A 17,471-nucleotide genomic window follows, 5' to 3' on the forward strand; every position below is an offset into this window, starting at 1 on the left:
AGCAGCTCCAGACACTGAGAACCTGAAGAAGAGAACTGGGATAAGTTGAGCAGTAAGGAGATTGCTTTCACATTTGGTAGATGAGCAGACTTTTCCCCCAACTTATAATGTTTGAGTTTCACTAAAGCTTTTTTCAGAGCTTGGGGAATGATAATGAGCTATTATTTGCAGATCAGTAGGATATCAATCTCCAACCACGCTACAGAAAGGTATTAAAAGAAAAGGACTGACAAGCATGCAGTTATATGTTCTCCTTGCTTGAGAACAAGTAGATCCTCAGCCAGAGCCTAGAGAGAAAATCACAGCATAATGTCCTGCACCAGTGACCTAGTGAACTGACCAAGGAAAGATGACTGAAATGTGAGATGGTATCTGTTTTTCCCTGAGTATTCTACTCAGGGCTTTGTTCTGACCCTCTTTTCCTCTTTATTTTGAGTTCAGAAAAGAGCTCAGCAGTTTGGGTGAGATGATTTCTTTTGATTATGGCCCAGGGTCACAGAGATGATCAAAGGACTAGAGCATCTTTCATATAAAGAGAGGCTAGAGAGCTGGGACTGCTCATCTTGGAGAAGAGAACTTTTAGGGGCATATTTTCAATGTACGTGAATGCTGGATGGAGTGAGGAGTGGTACCCTGACTCTTCTCAGCAGTGCCCACTGACAGAGCAGGAGATAATGGGCACAACACACGTCAATTCAACATGAATTCTGTTTTACTGTCAGGATGGTTGAACACTAGAAAAGGTTTCCCAGAGTGATGGTGGAGACTCTGCCTGTGGATATAATCAAAACCCAACTGGACACAGCCCTGGGCATCCTGCTGGAGCTGGCTCTGCTGTAGCAGAGGAGTGGGGGAGGATTTACTTGATGATCTCAAGAGGTCCTTCCAACCTGAATGATTCAGAAATGACAAAGTTTCACATCCACAGAAGGTGACCAGGATCCCAAATCCCACTGGTTTCATCTTGGGGAGAGCCCAGCCTACAGCTGCTACAGGAATTCATTATCTGGTTTTCAGGACAATCTCCACTAAATCCCACACAGCTCTTGCAAGAATGACTCTTCCCACAGGGCAAGTAGAGTTTATGATCCCAGGACCATGGTGAACTCTGCAGTTGCAAAGAAAGCAGATCCAGCTATGTCCTCTCCAGATGGAGGAAAGGTCCTAAGACAACTGCATCCATGTCTTTTGTGCAAAGGACAGCAGGGTCTCTGGATTACATATGCTGCTTTACTGGAAATATCCCTGACTGTGCTTTGTGAGGTTCCCACAGGCCCTCGGCACAGTGTGGATTTTCCCCAGCATGGCCCAGTTAGCACTAGCTGAGCTACAGCAGCAGCAGTCCTGACAGGGAAAAGCAAAGCACAGTATCACAGCAGTTTGTGCTGCCTACCGCTTTGTTTCTGAACATCATAATTACAGTCCCAGGGTGATACTGTCAAGCTCAGAGTTAGTAATTTTTCTGCAGCTATTAGAGCTCAATACTTAGTCCGGAATGAAAACATCAGAACCCCCTCTGTGGAAGACAAAAACCTCTTCACTTAAAAGTGTAAATGTCCCAAGGATGTGGCTGCTGACTCAGGACAGCCTGCTGTGGTCAATGTGTGTCCAGCAAGTGAGGCGTGAGAGGAAGATGTGCTCACATGCCTTGGTACTATCACCAGCAAAAAGCATACAGAACCAGTGAGCCCCCACACAACTGCAGGGGGAGAAAAATCTGCTGCTTGCTACATGCACAACTCATGGGGAGGAGGTGAAGGGTGGGAGGAAGGGCTGGCATTCAGCATACAGGCATCAGCTGCAGGGGAATGTGTCGGGAAAAGGGAGAAGCAAGGAGACTGACCTGTGGGAGCTGATGTGTTCAGTGGGAAAGGGGGGAGCATGCTGGACAGGATGGCTTAGTGGGGGAAACCAAAGCAGCAGGAAGACCAGAATAGGGAAAAGGATGTGAAGAGCTGAAAGAGGGAGAGCAGAGCTGCTAAAATGTTTCTGCAAGGCACTGAAGGTGGCGTGAAGGTGAAACGAGAATGGGGCAAATGGTACGACAGCACTTTAATAGACCAGCCATGGTCTCCTGCTGCCTTTGTTCAGCTCCAGGCTCAGCAGGTCTCTCTGGGCCACTCGATTCACCAACAAACACAGCTGCTGCAGCCTGGACTTCCTCCTTGGCACTGGGAACACAGAGTGGGGTGCCCACACTTCAAGGGTTTGACAGTAGCAGCAATTCATGATGAGGTTGGTATTTATTTTCAAAGCTATGCCCTGCTGGGCATTCCTTTGCTTTCATAGGCCCAGCTCTTTGTACAGATGGGATTTTATTGGTGTGAAATGGCTTCTGGTTGTTTATGGGTTTTGTTTTCCCAGTTTGGAGGATTTATTACAAACAATTTCTCCAGACACCGCGACTAATGAAAATTTCCATTCTATGTATTCTAATTTGAAAATGTTGATGGGGAGAAACCAAGCAGGGTATTTCATGATTTTTGTCTTTTTCTCCAGATCTTCCATTTTGCTTTTTTTTAACTGGAAACAGGGAGGGGATGCCTCTACTTTCTATGACTGTGACGATGCGCAGAAAGCCCTTCTTGCACAGAGAAAGTACACCTGGAACACAGCAATGGAGAAAAGTCACTGGGAACACCTCATAAAGTTCTTATTTCTATAAACTGCTTTCCCAGTTGTTTCTGTGGCTTTTATGGGAAACATGCAGCAGGCAATACAAAAACTGAACTTTTCAGTTTGAAAACACAGTTAAAGTACACCCTGCTCCAAAATGAAAACGCTGGTTTGGTTTCCAGCTGTTGCCTGGAAACTTAAATGCAGAGCATTTGACAATTTTGTCTCACTTAGAGATTTCCCCTGGGAAAACCTCCCCGTTTTCAATCAGCTCCACTTTTTGAGCTTCCCTTGTCACTAAAACCTCTGCTGACAGCTTGTTTCATGGAGGAGCCAGCTGGAGGGGCTTTCATAATCCATATTGTGAATCCTCACCGTCGCTGAGCAAACCCTCCGCTCCCTGCTCTGCCCTCACTGACAAAGGAGAGTAATTGATTCCTGTAACATCCCACCCACTGTTTGTTTCAAACCCTCTGTACCAGAGATTGATTTTAATGAAGTGTTCCACTTTTACACACATGAAATACATCAAATTAAGTTTTTGAATGTGAAATGGCTTTTATCAAACGCAGCCAAACAAAGGCTGGCAGAGCAGCCAGGATATGGTCTGAAGGATTGGAAAAGGTAGAGGACATTGCTATCTCCTGCAAAAGATTCACATCTGAACCAGGATCATATTTACCCCACATATCACTGAATCTGTATATTATCGCACCACTACAGAGACTTCTGCATTTTGACTTAGTAGGGCCTTCCTGGCAATGGATATAGGAGATAAAAAAATTCCCCAGACAGCCCTGCTTCTAGGCACAGAGTGCTGATTTCCCCATAAGTTTCATGAAATCTGGGCTTGGTTCCTTATCCATCCAAGTTTTAACATATTTCCATATAACTCAAAAAAAAAAACAAGTAATATTTGCTGATGACAATATCCTTTTTTTTTTTTTTTTTAGTGCGATGAACAAAGACTGAACAGAAAGAATTAAAGAAGGACTTGAAAACCAGTCAATGAAGGATGATGTGGCACTGGAACAAGTTGGTGGGAGCCCCATCTCTGGAGACATTCCAGGTCAGGTAGGACGTGGCTCTGAGCGCTGATGGAGCTGTGGGTGTCCCTGTTCAGTGCAGGGAGTTGAACCAGATGGCCTTTAAGGGTCTCTTCCAATTCAAACCATTCTGCAGTTCTAAAATTCTGTGTGAATCGCTGCAGAGGATTCTGCTTGAGGAAAAGTAGTGCAAACTTCACAGGTAAATTGGTGAGCTCTGTGCTGCCCACTGTGGCATAGGAAAGAGCTCTTATTGAAGTATGGAATCACATAACAATCAGAAAGGCTAAGCCAGAACTAGAAGATGTTCAAGGAGCAATTGAGATGAAAGGTGCAGAATGACTTCAATGCCTATAACATTCAAGTAGCTGTAAAAGTGTCAGCTGCAGCAGGTGGCTCAAAATCCCCAATTTACCCAGAGAAAACAGGCAAGAACAGATTTCCTTGTCTACAGTAAAGAAGCTTGGGGCCATTAGCTGAAGATTGTAAGAGACAAGTTCAGGACACAGTTAAGATCCTGAAGATGTAGGTACTTCATGCAATGGAAAGTAAAGCTTGGGTCCTTGCAGAAAATCTGTGGTGGCTGCCAAAAGCAAAACAAAGAAACAACTCACAAAATCATAGAATGGCTTAGGTTGGAGGGGACACTAAAGATCACAGAATCACAGAATCATTAAGGTTGGAAAAGACATGTCAAGTCCAGCCATCAACCCATCCCCACCATGGCCACCCACCACATCCTTAAGTGCCACATCTCCCTGTTCTTTGAACACCTCCAGGGACAGTTACTCCATCACCTCCCTGCGCAGCCTGTGCCAGTGCATCACCATTCTTTCTGAGAAGAAATTTTTCCTAATATCCCACCCGAACCTCCCTTGGTGTAACTCAAGACCATTGCCACATTGCAGGTTTAGAAAGAGATGGAAGGAAACAAGCCAAAGGGACACCAAAGCTACCCCTGTTGTCTCTATGTACAGCTCTGACCTAGCAAACCCATTGCCTGGCTCAGGAAGGCACAAAGGGTTCATACCAACAGCAACTTAATGGGGTTTGGGAAATAGTTCCCACAGTGTTGTTAAAGCTCAGCTGGACACGAGGGGATCCTCTTTGGGCAGGCAGACTTAATGGCCAATGTCACTGCATCAGCCTCTTCCCATGAAAAACCCTGCACCTTAGGTACTATCAAGTGTTAATTTGTTAAGAAACCCTTAATCAAGTGACAGTAAATTATTGACAGATTTGAACTACTTTATCTCTCAATCAAAACCTGGCTCCTTCCCAAGCAGCAAGCAATTCAACATCCACAAAAAGTTAAATCTGGCCACGTGCAAGCTTTTATGCTTGGGCCCAATGCTCTCCCTCCCTCACACCAGCTTCTGCTAAAATTTCTCTTTGAAGGAGCCAATGATCTGCTGGTGATCACCAGCCCAGGTGAAGGTGCTCAACCCCACTTGGCAGAGGGGGAATTGCCACTTCAGCAGGGCCTTCTTTTCCAGACAGTCTTCCTTTCTTCTTTTAAACCCCCTGCCATGGGCAGAGTTGCCAATTGCTATACCAGGCTGTCCCAGATCCCATCCGACCTGGCCTTGAATGCCACCAAGGCAAATCATCTTGACCTCTTAATTAATTAATGAACGCAGTATAGAATGATTCTGCAATCACTGTAGCATAGCATTTCTTTTCACTAATGTAGGTAAAGTGAATGCAAGTACTCACATCATAGCATCTACCCACCAGGAGGCTCTAGTCGTGCTGCATTTTAGCTTTCATCATTCTGCTGTTTATTTCCACAGACACCTGTCTGTGGATTGTACTGTAAAGCTGATGAAAAAGGGGCTTGAACTGAGGTTTGTTACAGTCGTACTAAAACAGGGGCACCTGACCAAAATACTGATTTTCTCTCCTCATAGGAATCAAGAACTGAATCAGAAGTCCCAGTTTTCTTTGGCACATACCCTACGTCCACATGTAATTCGCTGAGTTCTTATGCTAAACTTCACTCCTACCCACGGCATTCAGATTTCGCCAGAGAATTCTGATCTGCTGCAGGAAGCAGCAGGAGGCACTTATGGATTTCCTTACCATAGTGCCAGAGACAGGGAATACTGCAGGTACATCTTTCTACACAGATCTCGACTGTTTAGAAGGGTGGACAGTGATAGGACAAGGGAGAATGGTTTTAAATTATGAGAAGGGAGGTTTAGGTTGGATATTAGGAGGAAGTTTTTCCCCCAGAGGGTGGTGAGGCACTGGCACAGGCTGCCCAAGGAGGCTGTGGATGCCCCATCCCTGCAGGCATTCAAGGCCAGGCTGGATGTGGCTCTGGGCAGCCTGGGCTGCTGGTTGGTGACCTGCACACAGCAGGGGGTTGGAACTGATGATCGTTGTGTTTCTTTTCAACCCAGGCCGTTCTATGATTCTATGATTCTCATCACATAAAATTTGGATCAGCTGCTCAGATTGGAGCAGCAACAACTTCTGTGAGATCAAAGTGATTGTTACAGAAGAAATTCAGGGTATCATGTATCTAATACACAAAATTAAGATGGTGGGCAGCATGTGGGACACAGAGCTCAGAAGGTCTCCATTGCTCTCCAGATATGAAGATGATCATCACCTATGAAGATGATGATCACATAGCAGATACCTGGGGTGGATTTCATAATAATTACCAGCTGTTGCTGTTTTGACTTAGTGAAAAAAAAAAGTCTTCAGTTTTCCAGCAATCTGAATTAATCTCACACGCTTAAGAAAAACATTCTGCAAACTTATTTCGAAAAAGCAGCGTTAAGGGCTGGTTTCCAAGACTGGTTCCTTCATGATCAGCTGACATTCATCAACTCAGCCATCAGTGGTGTGGAGCAAGACAAGGAGAGAAGTCTGCTTTGGGTTGGAAGATGGGTCCATCTAATCTTGCATCCCATGTCCAGAAAGAATCAGAATGCACCTTAAATGCAGGACAATTCTTTCTCTATGCACTGCTTTCAGTCCATAGCCTAGGGAGATTTTGAGTGAGAATATAAATTGCTGTTTAACTTCTATTTTTTTTAATTGCTTCATTTATTCCAGCACAATTTTGATGCCCACAGCACCTGACAGTAAAGCATTCTGGAGTTGAAGTTGAATGAAAGCATAATCTCCTTATTCTTAGTTTAATCTGGCTGGTACATGTTACCAGTGACTCCTTCTTGGGTTTTGGTTATGAGAAACACACGGACTGTGCCCTATTCATCACTCTCATGCCACTTCCAGTCTAGAGCAGTGTTGCTGTACCTCCCAGGACATTGCTTTTCCTGGTGAAAGACTTTCTTTCAGTTTTATCTTTCCCCTTACGGAGATCACGGGCTACTTTTCAAAATCCTTCTTGCTGTTCTGCTTATTTTCCTAGCTCAATGCCTAGTTCTGCTTGATCTTGTTAAAAGTTTTTGGATAATCCATGTACACCATATCAACCAAGTCGCGCTGCTCCGCGTGCTCCTTTGCTCCTTTAAAGAGCGCTAGTGGGCCTGTGAAGCATCACATCCTCTGATATAAGCTATACAGATGCCTTTACTTTTTATCATATTCATCCAGAAGCCTGCCACTTGCAAACCCCAAGGGGGATTGGTAACTATTCTATTCATTAATTTGAGACAGTTCCTCCAGTTCACATCCCATAAAGAAAAGTTCCACTGATATAATTTCCCTAAGCTCCCTCACAGCAAACATCAATATGAAGAATTCATTTAGCTTTTCTGTTCTCACCTTATCTTCCTTGGGCTGCTCTTTTCATGCCTCACTCATCCACTGGCCTTGTAGCCTCCCTGGCAGTCCTCCTGCTGATGACGTGTTTCAAAGGATTTATTAGTGGTTTTTATACCGTTAGCAAGTTGTTCTTAGAAATATTTCTTGGCCCGCCTTATTATGATTTTACATTTATCTTGCCAGAACTCGTGCTCTTTTCTATTTTCTCCATTTAAAAATAGCCCATGATTTAGGACTTGCAGCAAGCTAATGCTTTGTGACGTAAGTTATATTGTGGGGAAGGAGCACACTTGATCTTGATGAGTAATGTTGTCATGGTATGCCTCAAAACCCACATTAAAGGTAATGCATGCCAAATGTGCTATCAATCCCAGAAATACAGCTTTTGTGTCCGTGTTCTGATGTGAATGAGCAGTGCCCTTGTCAAAGCACCATCTACAGAACTTAAGGCTAGAACTTAGTCATGGTGCAGAGCTGGACATGCAAACCAATAGCCTTTGATGCCTTCGATTTAATCACACCCTAGAAATGTCCACAACTCTTGTGAATCCAAGGGAGTCAAAGGCAATGTGCTCAGACATACCCACACCACAGACATCTGCAGCATGGGGGACATGCCTCACCCCCCACGATATTCATATTTCCCCCATGTTCCATGCTCAGGAGCTCTGAGCACCTTGAGGAATGAACTCCAGGCTGAATCATTCACAGAAATCCATGGGGAGGGAAGGAAGAAGGCTTTATCTCAAACAGGAACGCTAACAGCAGCTGTGTATGAAGATTACACAAGTTCCTAGACTCTATCATCTTTTTTTTTCTTTTTTCTATTTTTTTTTTTTCTGCAGGAAATTTTAGGATGAAGAGTTCTTGCATAAAAGCCAGATCCCCCAGGGTGATATTGGTTAAATGTTCTGACAGCTTGAATGCTGCCTGATGGAGGACGAGGCTTCCCAGAGCTCTGCTATCGTACTGTAACTGGGTTACCTATATTTGAACTTCTTCAATACACTTTATCTTCACCCTAACTTTTTTCCATGAGTTCAGGGTGATTGCAAGGTGACAAGGAAGCAGAAAGGCTTTCTGCTCACTGAGGCCTGCTGATCTCCACCTTTGATGCTGTGCTGTTCTCACGGTGCCACGCTCAACATGGGAAAAGAGCAATTGAGGAGAAATGCAATCTATGCCAGGGTCAACACTGTCTTCTTCATTCCTCAGATTCTTCATATGTGTCATAACAGCAATGTCACCCACCTAGCTCTCCATCCCATGAGCTCAGGGAAGCCTCTCCATCACTAACAGGACGTTCAACTCGTATCCCCACTCTCCAAAGGCTGCAGGGTCTTGGGGAGTTTCAGGACCTTGTGGCAATGCAGTGGGTGCTGCCAGTGTTTCCAGGGAGCAGCTGCCTTACTGCATAGACAGATGTATTTAGAAACAGTCCTATTTTATGTGGTACTGCAGTTTAGCTGGGAGATGTAACCTCTATAAATGAAAAATCCATACAAGAAAAATGTTTGCTTCCCTAGGAACTGGGATTTTGTCCAAGGTGCTACCATAACACTCCTGAGGAAACAGCTTCATCTGACTGTGCTAGCAGAAGGTAAGGATATGGAAGGGTTGGTTCATAGAATCATTGAACCATCTGAATAGAAAGGGACCCTTAAAGGCCATCTAGTCCAACTCCCTGCCATGAACAGAGACATCTACAGACAGAAGGAAGGAGATTCAGAGGAAGAGCACCAAGAATTGCACCAAGCACTTTGCCAGCACCAAGGCAAATTTGTCAGAGGAATTGGTGGCAAACAGACAAGTTTGGAGTGACAAGAACAGCTCCAGAATCATTCCATGAAGCCCCAATGGCAAGATGAGATCATTTAGGAACCAGATGAGGTACAAATCTGCCTACAGCATAGCTCAGCCTGAGCCACAGTGGCTCTCCTGGGTCAAGGGAGCCACAGGGCAAACGTCTCAGCTGAGGGCAGCAAGAGCAAATCTTCCCTTCACACGTCCAGTGGCAATTAACAGGCTGGTTTCTGTAAATAACCCTGAAAAAAGGGTTTTGATGCCCAAAGCTGCTTTGGTACAACTTCAGCCATGAGGAAGAGGAAGACTCCCAGGGGCTGACAGCATCTTCTGGGAGCTCTGAATCATCCTGACAAACCAGAAGCACCTCAGGCCCATCTGTTGACGCCAGCAGGGCCTTCTTAAAACCAAGCAATCCCCCTGCGTGCGTTTCTCAAAGCTGCTCCGTAGCCTCCTTCACACTTCCAAATCTTGTTTTCCATGGCTGCTCAGAACAGAGAGGAAGGAAATTTCAAGGACTTTAAACAACCATTTGCAATTAATTCAGTGAAGCCTCTCCAGGCAATTAGTGCTGGAGGCTCCCAGCGCCCTGTGCTCCCAGCATCAGACCTGGGCTCTGTCTGCTACATTTGCTCAGCGCAGGGAGGGAGTTGCTGTACACAATTAAGTAGCCCAGACACTTAATTTAAAGTGAAGTGAAAATAAATGGGTGACTGTAATTAGTTATTACAGTTTATTAGCGGCTCATATCCTTTGGCAGATACTGTCTTTATTCAGTATTTAATGGGATTAATAACTTCTTAAGTAGGCATGTGACAGCAAAGAACAGTTAAAGTTTACGACTGGGAGACAGAAGCTCTCTTGCCTCTTCCTTTTTTTTCAAAAAAGAGGAATACTTTCTCACATGTCTCCTATAATACTTGCTGAGTTATTGGCACAGTAAATCAATATGCTATCGTGACAAGCAAACAGACAGCGGCTGCTCTTTTAGCTCCCTCTAAATGACTGTGATTCTCAAGTCACACTGCATCAGCCACAGATCCCACCTGGGGCATGCTGAGTCCCCTGAAATCACTCAGCCAAAATATCCCAGTCTGACATATCCTGGAGATGCCCCAACTTCATCTCAGACACCCACAGGACCCAATCAGAGGTGCCACGCCACTGGGATGCAATGTGCAGCTCATCTGGCAGCTGGCATTGGTCACAGTGCATACAGTGCATACAGGCTCCTTCTGGTTTGCCTTCCCTCCTGTCACCTAACTTGATTTTGTTCATCATCAAACAGAGCTTCTTTCTATCTGCAACATCATGATTTTCTGCTGATAACTTAGTTTTTGATTGCTGTGGGTTTTTCTGTTTGTTTTGTTGGTTTTTTTTTAGTGGAGTCTCTTGATATGTTTGAGCAGACAATGCCTGCTAATTGCTGTTAGGACACAGATTTTGTCCTGTTTAGAAACTCACTCCCAAATCAGTGGGGTAGTAAACTGACCAACACAGAGATTCCTTGAAAAGGGTTCCCAAGATATGACCATATTTGAGTGGGAGAAGATGAGGAGCATGGTGTGACCATACTCTTTCACATGCCAGCATTCATTATGTCCATTTGTTGTGTTTATTCTCTACAGTAGTGGTGGACAAATTGGTTTCTAGCGTCTGATTACCAGAGGACTGATAAGGTTTTTGTGTACTGATTGATCCTTACGATATAAGAATTAGAGAGCTCCACGAGATGCTGACCTTCCCAAGTCAGGATTATTCAAATACAAGAGAACTGAATCAAGGGAAAGCCTTGTGGCATCTGTGTGGAAACACTCAGTGTTGAGCTGCGCAAACAATGAAGCAAACAGAACTGCCTCATCTGCATCTTTTCCTGACAAACCAACAAACAACAAATTCTCCAGGCAAGACAATTGGAAGGAAGGGTAAGAAAATCAAAGCAAGGCACACTGCTGCCTTCCAATCAGGTTCTAAGAAACTGAGGAGTGAGAGCCAGGAGATTTTTGAAGATTCATTTGCCCATACTATTGCTGATTACTCAATGAGAAAAGACATGATTTGGCAAGCGATCACTGCCTCTAACCCTGTGAACCACTTCAGCCTTTGTTATTACTGCAAACTTCATCCTTGAAAGGGACCTAAGCAAGTTTAGACAGCTCATTAACTCCTCATTATTAGTGTATGCATTCCAGCAAGATTAGCATTGCAAATGACTAGCAAGGGGCTAAACTCATCCTGAATACAATTTGCTACAAATGGTTGGTCTGGATGCTCTTTTTCTGGAAATCCAGGGGTACGGTAGGGATGCATATCAGCACCAATCCCACAAATACAATAATGGGATGGGATGTTATAATTTGAAGCCAGCAGACATCGAGGGGTTCAATACACCTATTTATGGCCATCTGACATCAGCATGCACAGTAGGATTCAGCTTTAGATCAGGGCATCTGTGTCAAGACATCCACCTGTAGGTGTCTTCTGATACCTAGGCGTCATGCATGGGGCATCTTCACAGCGTGACCTGATCTGTTCCGAAAACATGACTGGGAGCCTGGATCAGGCATCCCCAAAAACACATGCAATGTGTTACGTTACCTCACCAGGACTGCCCTTCTGGCTTACTTTAGTTAAATGTTTGTATCATATTTAACAAAGCTTTACACTAGCACATGGTGTACTACCTTGTTTATGCTCTATTGCACTGACTCAATGAGATCCGTCAAGGTCAGTTTACAGGGATATTACTTAGCAGACATGGGTGAATCCCTAAATATTTATGATCGTTGGAGTAGAAAGCTATTATTTAGGATCCTGTTTTGGTAATGAGTCTCCTGGTCTAAGCTGAATGTGCCATGTTTGACAGGGTCACATGCAGTCACACTGCACAGTGGTGCAGCTGTGCTCACCTGAGCCTCCAGGTTGCAAGGCCAGGCTGAATTGATCCAGTTGTGGACTGCCCATTCATGGGAAGAAAGCCCATCACCTTTCTGGGGCTATTTATGACTATTTCTGAATTAATGTATGTAGATCAAATCCAGGGGTGTTTACCTAGAAATGCCCTAGGACATAAGTCCAAGTAAATAGTTCAGCAGCAACAGCGGTAGCTTAGGTGGATATGGCAGCTCATTCAAACGGTAATCTTGTGAGCTGTCCTTTGGAGAAACACTAACTACTAAAATGGTAATGTTCCACAGAAGACATTGAAATGCAAATAATCCTGTCTTGCACATCTTGCAGACAATTCGCCTTCCTTATTTCTGAAGACCCATGAAGTTGTTTATTCAGATTTTTGCAAAGCTATCTGCTTGACTCTTCTGTTTCCCATCTGTTTGAATTTCACTACCAAGACCCTGTCCCTGGGCCAGGCTGCAATGCAGAATGTAATGTTTTACTGTGAGCTGTGCATGCATACATTGTTCATTTATAAAATGCCAGCGTCCCAAAAAATGTGGGCTCCAGAGAGAGTTTTATATCGTATTTATGTTTCTCAGACACATGAGAGCGCACTCACAGTCCGACAGAAGAGAAATGACGCCTCTGCCATTGAGAGGCGGGGTTTTGCTGCAACATCAGCAGAAAGTAAATTAGCTCCCAAATGAGTTCACAGTTTTTAGCTGTCATTTCCATCCAAATGTTCCTACAAGCCTCTGACCAGCAGGTTCATCAGTTACTTGTGGTGGGAATGAACTGCAAAGGTGATCAAGCGTTTGCTCTCATTAAAGGAAGAGAGATACGCAAGAGCTGCAGCTGAAACACTTCTGGCTGTTATCACCAGTAAGGCTGTGGGAATCAAATGTTGTTTCTGCATTAGAATTGGATAATATCATTTTTATTTCATGATCTCCGCTATCATAGTTCTTTTTGGGAGTCCTTCTGCTTAACTTGGGAAGATCTCTGATAAGTTGACATCACTTATCCTCTAGATGAACCTTCCCAGGAACGCACACTATATATATTATATATATGTGTGTGTATAGATGTATATTTTGTCATACACACTGAAAGAACATCCTGCACGAGAGCAAACCGGAGAACAGTGATGGCCTGCCCGAGGAAGCGCCTGAAGAGACATCGGAAGAGCTGGCATCATCCCCCCAGTGCTCTTTGTTTAACGATGACTTTAAAGAAAATCACCATATCAATACAAGGAGAGCACCGAGACACCTTGGAAACAGGACGGCTGCTGACTGACACCAGATAACAAATAAATTAACAAGTAAATAGCAAATGTAAACCTTCTGTAAGATTGTGAACCTGGAGTACCCAGCCAGTGGGGAAACAGGGGAGGAGGGGGGGGAAAGAAGAGGGAGAAAACAGGGTCTAAAGGCTGTCACGTTGTGTCCATAGGCGCTCCTGCTTGCGCGACGCCGCCATTGCAATCGCGAATAAAATCTGCTGTTATCAGAGATACCATCCTGACAAACATTACTTGGATATTTCCAACAAGGTCAACAAACAAAAGACTTGCACAGAGCTAAGGTAAATACCTCCATTAGCCAAATGGATTAGCAGTTTTCCAACAGCTGCTGGCAACGTTCTGCAAGGATTTCATAGCAGTTCAAGAATATAAACAGCAGTTCAAGAATAGGGAAGTCTTGCATTTCTTTATCTCCAGCCTCCCTGAAAGGACCCAAAGCACAGAGAGGTTAAATGATCAGGTCATGGTAGCCACTGAAAAGGAAGTGCTCTGATTTCAGCTTCATCCTCACAGCACTCAGCAGTTTCCAAGAAGCTCAGTGTGTAATGAAAAAGGGAGGAAGGGAGGGCCTTGAGCAGCTCTGAGGAACAGCGATGGTAAGGGGGCACAGAGGTAGATACATACAGGAGAACTACTTTGATCAGCAGGTGATTTCAAGCAAGACATCTGCTTCACTCAGAATTTGGGACTGATTCTCCTGTGATGTGTTCATCAACACAGAAGTGCAGGCCTGTTTCAAGAATCATGGGGTGAGCAAGGCATCTACCCAGGACAGATCCAACACAACGTGTTCAGGTGACTTTCTGGAAAGATAGCTGCAGAATCAGCAGGATATCCTGGAGAATCTTGGAGGGCACTGGACACCAATGTTTCTTTGGTTGGATCTGCAGCTGAACAGGGGTTTGTCACCGATACATTTTCATACAGGCCGGGGTCCATCTGGAGTCCTAAATGTACATCTTGTTTTGCTGAGCTTTGGCTTTCTGAGCCTCTCTCCCAGCTGCTGTTAGAAGCTGCACAGTCAATCAAACACTGCCCTTGACACAGCCACAGCCTGGAGGCTGCCCAGCTGCACCATTTTCACTCCCTGAAATCTCGATTCGCTCTCTGTTCCACTCATGACCTCTGTCCCTTGCTAAGAGGGAATACAGCAATAAACATCTTCTATCGTTCACCTGAGTGAAGATTTCATGCGACTTCAGCATGTTACAGTGACATCAATATCAGGGCACATCCCCTTCAGCCCTGAAGCAGGACAGTCCTTTGCTTTGGCTGCACAGGAGGTCAGACATGTGGATCACGCAGGTCCCTTTCAGTCCTATTCTCTTCACATACACAGTGCAGAAGCTGTTTTTCCATTCCCAAAAGACATGTCCTATTCAACAAGGGTCAGGAAGCCATCAGTAGTCTAAGGCAGGGGTCCAACCTGGCTTGCCTGGGCCACACTGAGTGAAGAGGAATCGTCTTGGGTCACATATAAAGTGTATAATATAGCTTATGTATGTAAGTACCTAAACGTATTTTAATAAGAAAACATTTTTATTTGAACATTAAAAAGAGCAACAAAAACATAGAACTAGTGGGATATTTGACTTTGTGAAACTAATGCATCAGTTCAGTTTGATGAAAGTGGCTGCAACTCTTATTGAGCTCTCAAGCTGTTCATCTGAGATTTTGATGACATTTTACTCTTCCCGTGCTTCATTCTTGAAAATATGTGTTCACAAATGTACGTGCTGCCAAAAAGAAATAACACAAATAAGGTGTGACTGTGAAGCAAGAGGTATTCCTCTGGTAAGAGGGGCTTATAACAGCCTGGAAAAGAGACGTGGTCAGATTTTTGAGTTGAATATCTGATTGGAACTCTATACATTTCATTTGAAAATTCACAGGTTATGTATTTATACTGACTGAAAATGAAGTTGCAAATTTATCAAATAATTGATGATTTTTTTTGTGATCTTGACACCTATTCTCAAATTCCCGCAATGAAACAGAAAGAAGGGCTGCAAATTTTTCACTGTTCACAAGACTGTTTTGCCAAGGCATCAAAATGCATAAAATGATCTGCTATAACCTGACTGAGTACTGCACCACATCCTCCTCATGTCCTGGCTTCATCCCAGACAGCATTAACAGTGCACCAACGTTCAGCTGGTGTTGAGCAATGCGTGCACACCCAGGGCCCTCCTGACCCTTCTCACTCTCCATCCACCCATGACTGATAGCTGAGCACAGTGCTGACTTCCCAAGCAGCCCGACTTGGTAATAATTCTCTCTAGTCCTTAAAAGAATAAATACTCTAGGAACAGCTTCAGCAAACACTGGCATTTGTCTTCACCTATACTCCTGCCTGTACTAGATCATGCTTCTGTAAAAAGGACTTCTAATGGCTTTGAAGTCGGCTACGTCAGTCAGGAGAGACAGTCATTGGCTTGTAGGGGCTGGAGCGTGGTGAGAGCAGACAGTGTTAGGGCATTTTAGTCATTACCAAGTGCTTGTCTCCTGCTTGCACAATTTCTGGAAGCATAAAAGGTGAAGGTGACAGTATCTTATCATGACGTCAAAAGGGATGTCCCTGAGCACACACAGATCTCCCTGAGGATGTTCTGTCTTGATCAGGAGTAGGATTTGTTTGGGAAGTAGAAAAAATCAGTATGAACTTTGTGGAGATTTTCAGTGAAAGCAGTGACCCCTTTCACCTGAACTTGTCACTGTTAGAAAGCCCATAGATTTGGCTGATGCCAAATGCTTGAACACACTGGCATCCAGCATACCTAGCTGCAGCTCTCAAAGACTGGTTGCTCAGTGGAGGTTACTTGAATTGCTAGACAGTCCATGAGAATTTTTTTGCTTCTTCTTGCACCTCACTGGAGAGCAGTAGTGAGTCAAGACTTCAGCAAATTTGGGCACTTCATCACTGTTGCTGTGGATTTTGTGGATGAACAGAAGCGGAGATCAGTTGGAAGAACTTTCTCTGAGCCTCAAATCCAAACAAAGACAAATGATGTATGCAGTTAAAAAGAAATCATGAGAGGAAGTAGTAATGGTGAATGAATTACTGAGTCCTTAGCTGTAGGCAGCTTTTCAATGACTATCCCTTTAATTTACATGATCATGTCTAAATAAAGGAAACTAATTAAACACTCATTGACTGGTTTGTAAACAGCAAACAATTAACTCCAAACAAACCCCCTGCTTGAATTAGCTCAGCAGCAATGAAGAGAGCATCATGAGCAATGCTAAATATCATGTGGTCTGAAGGCTTTACTTTGCTGAGAACAATACAGACTGGAGCTATGGAAGCTGTATTGCAACCAGGAGCCTTTTGCAGCAGGTGTTACCACCACATTGATGCCTTGGTCCTGCAGATTTAGTGAAATGTCAGTCCTTACAGGCACCTGGAGTACTGACAAATCTTCCCACTGGACATCGTCTGTGAATCAAAGCTCAAGTTGCTTGAAGGTGGTGTCACTCAAATATGAGAAGTTTCAGATGATGCTGTCATGGAAAAACAGTCTTAACTGATTCAAATGAAGATAAGCAAGATAACAGCTTTTTCCCTCTTGACCTCATCCAGCTTTGACATGAAATCTTGAAGACAGCATAAACATGGAGATGACCTGCTCTGCACTCTGGGCACCACCATTTCTACAGATCAGGCAGGCAGCTCTACCTAAATTTGTCTCCTGGGCCTAAAGGTATCTGTGGAGTATTTTCCAATTGATCTCTCACTGCCTAGGATATATTTTTGTTACATTTCACTAAAACTCAGGAGAGCAATTTTTGGGGAAGATTCAGCACAAGGTTTGTTCATAGTTATGAGGGGATATGGTAATAAGATTATCTTCCCCTGCAGAAAGCTACCAGCTGTATTTCAGAGTAGCCAAGCTGTAAAGCCAGCAATTTCCATGCTTACATCATTGCCTGCAGCACAGTTTTTACCTAAAGGCAGTGATGTGAGCAGGGAAAGTGGAAACAAGTATAACCAAGGGCTAAAAGAGCACAGTTACCTGGAGGCCACTTACAACAGTAAAGCTGATATGAAGGAACATGTTCAC

Source organism: Lagopus muta, chromosome 18, assembly GCF_023343835.1.
Source record: "Lagopus muta isolate bLagMut1 chromosome 18, bLagMut1 primary, whole genome shotgun sequence".
NCBI classification, from domain to species: Eukaryota; Metazoa; Chordata; class Aves; order Galliformes; family Phasianidae; genus Lagopus; species Lagopus muta.